Source organism: Amphiura filiformis, chromosome 6 (genome assembly GCF_039555335.1).
Source record: "Amphiura filiformis chromosome 6, Afil_fr2py, whole genome shotgun sequence".
NCBI classification, from domain to species: domain Eukaryota; kingdom Metazoa; phylum Echinodermata; class Ophiuroidea; order Amphilepidida; family Amphiuridae; genus Amphiura; species Amphiura filiformis.
The window spans coordinates 1,726,530-1,733,197 of NC_092633.1; the positions used below are offsets into that span (position 1 = coordinate 1,726,530).

Consider the following 6,668-nt stretch of genomic DNA (forward strand, 5'->3'; position numbering starts at 1 on the left):
GTTCTCTAGCAAATACAAAAACTGCATCTAAACTGCTCAAATAAAGAAAGTCCGCAGTCATGTAACCCGTCCTACACCAAAACCTGATCTTGTTATGACAATTTGATTGATACGGTCATGTGCACAATCTTGTTAGCTCCAATCTGATACCAAATTTGCTACCAAACATTCAAAAGTGACAAAGATTGATGCCAGTTTATGGCATTTGGTTCATTTTCAAAAGTTGCAAATCAAAATGAAGAACGCGGTCGAAATTGCTTAGCGTGGCAATATGGTCAAGCTTAGTTGCCCACGATGGGTCCATGTCGACTATCCCAAGTCGCGCTTTATTCAATTGTTAATTTAAATCGCATGGGTTGCTACAGTGCTTTGCTGATGAATACTAGGGCATGATGCGATCGATATGACCTAGCGGTTGTTTCGGGCTATGTCAATGATCGCGCTCTGCCATTCTCATCTACAGGTCCGCGTGGTCCGATTTTAATTTGCAACTTTTGAAAATGCACCAAATATCATATACTGGTATCAATCTCTGTGAATTTAGAGTTTTCGGTAGCAAATTTGGTATCAAATTGCAGCTAATAAGATTCTGAACACGACCTTTTAAATCAAATTGTCATACCTAAATCAGGTTTTGATGTAGGACGGGTTATATTACTGCGGACTTTCTTTATTTGAGCAGTTTATATAAACAGGAAAGGAATTGATGCAGAATAGTAAGAACTAATTTATAATAAGTATTCTCTCTTCTTTTTATATGCCACTTAATAGAAGTAGTAATTAATTAGTCAAGCTAAAGATGAATTGGAAGCAGCAATTTTATTGGTATCTTAATCTCAACTATATAATACCACCAATTTTTTTATAGCTTGGTCATATGGAGTAATTGGTGAAATGTGTCTCCCTTCCTGCGTACAAAATAACAGACTATATATATCTTGTATAGTTTGATTATTTGATTTTGAGAAATGCTACTGGTTTATATATATAGATATATATATATACCTGGTTTAAGCTGGTTAGGTATAAAAGTACAATTACTATACCACTATGCAAAGCCTGTAGCCATTGAACCAATAGCAGAATTATACGGATGACAAACCGAAAAAATTGATGCAACATAAAAAAAAGGAAAAAAGCACAAATGGTCTTTTCATTCCATATATGGTATTGTTTGTTATATTATAGAGTGCTTCTGTGATTACAGCAAGTTTTGATTGATATCGAGAATCACAGATATGAGGTAGTAGTGATCTAATACAAAAGATAGGACTGATAATAAAGATAATATAAAAGTGATTTATGTCACGGTAAGTGCATCTTCCGTGAATGTATACAACTAGGAGTGACTGATACGTAAGGTAGTATACAGTGCGCTTTGTCCAACGGAGAAATTGTATCCAACACGGAAGTTATTTAGCGTACTTCCAAATAATAGCGAAAGGAAACTTAACTGCGATTAATGTATACATAGATGTATAGTCACTCTACTTGCCTGTGGTCTTACCCAAGTGGAAAAAATAGGCAAATAAACCAGTTTTTTTCATAAACATGAGCTGCTACCAGGGAGTTCATGTTGCATACATGCACTTTTTTTCCCTCCTTGTATATCGCTATAGGCAGCCAATTCTCCTTGGAATAGTACGCCATATAAATGTGTCCTTTTCTCCCCCTCTCAATAATTTTTAAGTAGTAGGGATACGTATAGTCCATGTTTCAAGCATCTTATGAATAGAAACGGAGTCAATAACCTGGAGGGTAAGGCTCTGGCCGGCCGGCCATCCAATGATTATTGCCGGGCCGGACAGTACCAAAATCCAACCAGACGCACATGAGAACCCACAGCATCATGTCCTCCATATGTTTTTTTTTTGCTCCGCATCCTTGAACGATGTCTTTAAATCGGTATTGAGTAGGTTTGGTAATGAGGGATTTTCAGGTGAGTTTTGACTAACTAGCTAGCCTGGCTTGGATGCATGGCCAGAGGTTCCAAGGAGAGCACTTAGTCTGTAGGTTGTTACCCTTTAAACAATGTTGTCTTTTATGTTTCACGATGATATTTCCTGCGTCGGCCAGCAATTTCAGTTTTGTGTTTTCAGGGCAATATTTGCTTTTGGTTCTTCCTTAGACAGGTGGTGTTTGGGAAAATCACGGATGTGAGTCTTTACCATGATGGATCATTACTAAAAGGCTTTTTATAAAGTGGCCAGAAGAAGGGCTCAATGTACATCCACTGATCAGCTGAGAGTGGGCTATTCTGTTGAAATCCTTACACCCCCTATGTAAGACATGACTTTGATCTCCCACACAGGGGGTGTTGATTTCAAATGGAGTCATCCATTTAAGTAGCTACATTTGAAATTCACACTCCCTGTGTGGAAGATTAAGGTTGTGTCTTCCATAAGGGGTGTAAGGATGTTAACTGGAATAGCCCGATATCCCTCTCCTGACACTGAGCAAAATATGGCTAAAAGATGATCATGACCTGTAAATATCAACAGTTCTCCCATTTTTTTTCTCCTGGTATCATTCATGCATGCTTGCTTGCATGTTTTAATTATGTTTTTTAGCTATCACATTTTTTGCACTTATCGGAAATTAAATTCTGAATAGAACGCATCAGTGAGTGTTATTAGTTTTGTGCAACAAGTACTTCATGTAAATTAAATATGGAGTGTTTACTGATGATTGCAGACAAGTTGGTTTGAAACATCAAAGCATGATGCAGATGCGTTTTAAAGAGGTTTTAATTTACATATTTAACATTAAGTGGATTCTTCTGTATGTAAAATGATATATAGTTAACTTAATAACAAAGGTCTTGAAACGAATGTTTGACGGTAAAGCTGCGTGTTCAGAAGTGCACGCGAAAGTATGCGGTGCTTTGAAACTGCAATACATTGTATCCCCTCTCTGCCCTATTTTGATGAACTTGGACCATATTGCTGGCACAATAGCCTATTATAAACCAATTTGGCCGCAATGTTGCCTATGTGTTGGTATATTAAAGCCGCAAGCTAACCATGAAATTGGGCAAATAGGGGCAAGGGCAGGTGGCTGGGGTTTTTTAAACATACAAAACATTGCTCATGTCCGGCTGGGCAGCAGGAGTCCACGTGAACAATATGGCCGCTAGCAGGGTCATGAACAGTATGGCCCAGTCACATAAATATACTGGAAATGTAAGGTGACATAAACGGCGACTATAGCGGATCCATGGTCGCATGACTCAGTTGTGATCCCGGTAGATCTTGCGCATTTGTGCTGAACAATGTTTTGTAACAGTAAAAAACCCATATGTGGCTTGTAGCGTCTGTCAGCTATAATGTTAGTTGTTGCTGATTTGAAATGTCCAGTGCACGGATTGTATGTATGTAGTAACCTTGCGTAAATGCGATAATGTCACGTATTAAGCACCTCGGATTGCAACAGCTTTTGTCTCGTTGATAGATCCGAATGACAGTTTTACAAAGCTGACAGTCAAACTTATTCATATATTCATGTTAATATCACCTACTTGCACTGGTTTGAAGGGGAAAGATTAATAGTTTGAAAGGATATTTATGCTGTTAGCATGTGTAAAACTTGTAAGCGGCCATCTTGTTGTACTTTATTATATTTTAACGTTATTTTCCACTCATTTTTACTTGGTGTGTATTGTCCTTAAGCTCACTGTCCATTTACATTGCGTGGAAGCTTAAATAAATTTACCAAAATGTTTTCTGTTAATGTTATTCCAAATGCAAATAGAAGGAGTTTGGCAAATGATTATAGAAACCATCTCTTGCTTAATAATTCAATGATACTTATGTAATATTCTGTTTTCAGTGCTGCTTGAAAATATCCAAATTGATAACATTATTCTCAATTTTGAATGATGACATATAACTATTAGCACACAGAATTCTTCAGGTATAGTTTAGCTATATTCATAGATACAATACCCCAGATGATGGCAAATAAGCCAAGAATGGTTCCATCGTCAAACATCTACTCAATTCAAGTTATTTTAGTGCAAATCCTTCCAAATCAATAAATATATTAGTTTCCATGGCAACGGAGTCAGATATGGGTAGAAAATGGTATCTTTGAAATGTCTTTGTCAGGAGAGAAGTACTTCATGTACATATTATAACTCTGCTTTCGTAGATGTATCCCTGTTTTGACAATAGTACTTGAAAACTGTAAATTGAAAATGGCTTGCCTTTATTATGTATATATATATAGATAGATATATATCCATCAGTCGCATCTCTTAGTTTTTTTGCTCACCTCTTCTCCCTCATTGGTTCGATTGTCAGATTTAAATAAGTCTTTTGTCTGAAGCAAGGATTTTAACACCCATGTTACTATTAATGGAATGAATTGATGAGCAATTTCTTTGAACCAACTAACGTGCATGATATATAAGCGAAGCATCAATCTCACTTATGTCTTGATTCGGGTGTGTAACGATATGATTTATTCAGCAAACAAATATTGTCTTACGAGAAATTGGGAGTACCGTAAAGCATGACAATTATTTATGTTCATGTGCATAAAATAAAAATGATGTGAATTTCACATCTGGCTTAATATTTGCCAATACAAATATTTTTCATTTCAATTGTAGATGAAATACATAATCTGTATTTCTATGAATATATATTTAAAATGTTCCACAACATGGAAGCTTTAAACTCAAATAACTCTCATATGAGTTGGATCTCTTTTTTGTTTGTATTGAGTTTAATGGTTAAGAAGAGATTATTTTACTCAAATTTGTTATTGGAACAATATGTAAATACAGCTGTTTTGGATGCCGGCTGGTCAGTAATGAGGACCCTTATTTATCATAATTATCCTGATACTAATCAGTACTTTTGAAACTATAACCCTGGTTTATATAAGGACCAAGTTCGATAAAAGGTTTTATGGTAGTACAATGCTTTGTTTCAATGGTAAAATGAGGAGCAGTGTAAGATGTATATGTTAGATTGATTCAGCAAAGGCTTTATACAAGAAAGTGCACTGCTCTTTTGTTAAGGAAGGAATATAAAGAGGGTGATGCCTGATATGTAGTTTTTATGCAGTATTTATTAATATTGACCCTTAAAAATTTTGTATCATCCCTAAAAGGATCAGAATTTTACATCTGTACACCTTTAGGGAATAAAAAAAAATGTTATTTCATATCCTTTTGAACATATAAAATACTAATTATTAGAAAGGTTTTTAACACAAGTCAACACATACATAAATGACAGCCAGTGAAAAAATTTCACTGACTATCCAGGATTTGAACCTGGGACCTTCGGATCACCGGACCGATGCTCTACCAACTGAGCTAATAAGTCAGATGGAGAAGAGCAGTGATGTTATTATCTATAGGCCTTCAGTTCAATACCCGCCCTCTATCATAACATCACTGCTGTTTCCATGAAATAAGCAACAAGCAAATTTGTTTTTTAAGTTGGACTTATAGGGGCATGACCAAATAAGGTGCGTCAAATTAAACTGGTTAAACTAACTGCAGTTATTATTGTGGACATAAAGCCAGTCAAGTTCGGTTTGGATACCAATTGGTGCTTGCGATATTTGTAGGAATTGTTACATATATCCATAATGGGCAAGACAATTGTTTTTTCTGTGCGTAGTCCTAGCTCATAATCCACACTAGTTGTTAAACTGGTTAAACGAACTGCAGTTATTATTGTGGACATAAAGTCCAGTTTGGATACCAATTGGTGCTTGCGATATTTTTAGGAATTGTTACAAATATCCATAATGGGCAAGCAAGACAATTGTTTTTTCTGTGCGTAGACCCAGCTCATAATCCACAGCTCGTTGTCACCAATAAGAGGGTAGTAAACCAAGTCATGTGAGGTAGATAGATGGTTGGCGTCTCTAAGTCAGGTCAAAATTAGACTACTCGCCTGGAAAAGTGAATGACCGAGCAAGAGGACAATTCCATGAGAAATATTTCAATCGTTTTTATTTATTCCTTTTACCACAATTTGTTTCTGACCCTGTCCTTAAAAAAAAAGCATCAATAGTGTTGTAATAATAATAAGGCTTTTTTATGTAAACTATTTTATAGATTTTGATTGATTTCAGGGGAATCCTGGTTATAAAACAATGTCAATAAAAAAAAAACTTAATTTGACAGATTTCGATATTGAGGATATGTCCTATCGACGTCGTTAAGTATTTGACCAAATCTAAATTGTATTTCATCTAGATGCTAATTTAGCTTTCGAGTTCAAATGAAAATCTTGGGAAACGGTGCCTGCTCTGCCACCCAATTCTGATCGTAGAGAAAGTATCGATACTAACGAGATACTCTGATTGGTTTATTGGAACGCAAGCACGATAATTGAGAATGGGAAGTCAAGCAAAAAAGTGCTGCATGATGATGATGATGGTGGTGATGAAACTAAGGTTTTATAGGGTACCAAGACGACAGGTCAATCAAAGCAGCTATCAAATTATAAAAATCCAATGGATTCGTGGACAAGTAAAACAAAGATCAGGAGGTAAATTGTCATATTGATGTTCACTGACCGATCAGTCAACGACCAAGAAACTGTATAGTTGCAATAGGGACTGACGTAATGAGTAATCAGGCTTTTTTTTTCCACCATGCAGTTTGTGTCGCAGTTTGTTTTTGCTTTAGTCATGCTTTTGGG

At 36.0% G+C, this 6,668-nt stretch overlaps 1 non-coding gene across 1 annotated transcript; it reads right to left on the reverse strand.

The window, feature by feature from the left end:
* Nucleotides 1–5,263: 5,263 nt before the first annotated feature.
* Nucleotides 5,264–5,337, reverse strand: Trnat-ggu (transfer RNA threonine (anticodon GGU)). The gene has a single exon. It is a non-coding gene; the product is annotated as a tRNA-Thr (tRNA).
* Between the last annotated feature and the right edge of the window lie 1,331 nt (nt 5,338–6,668).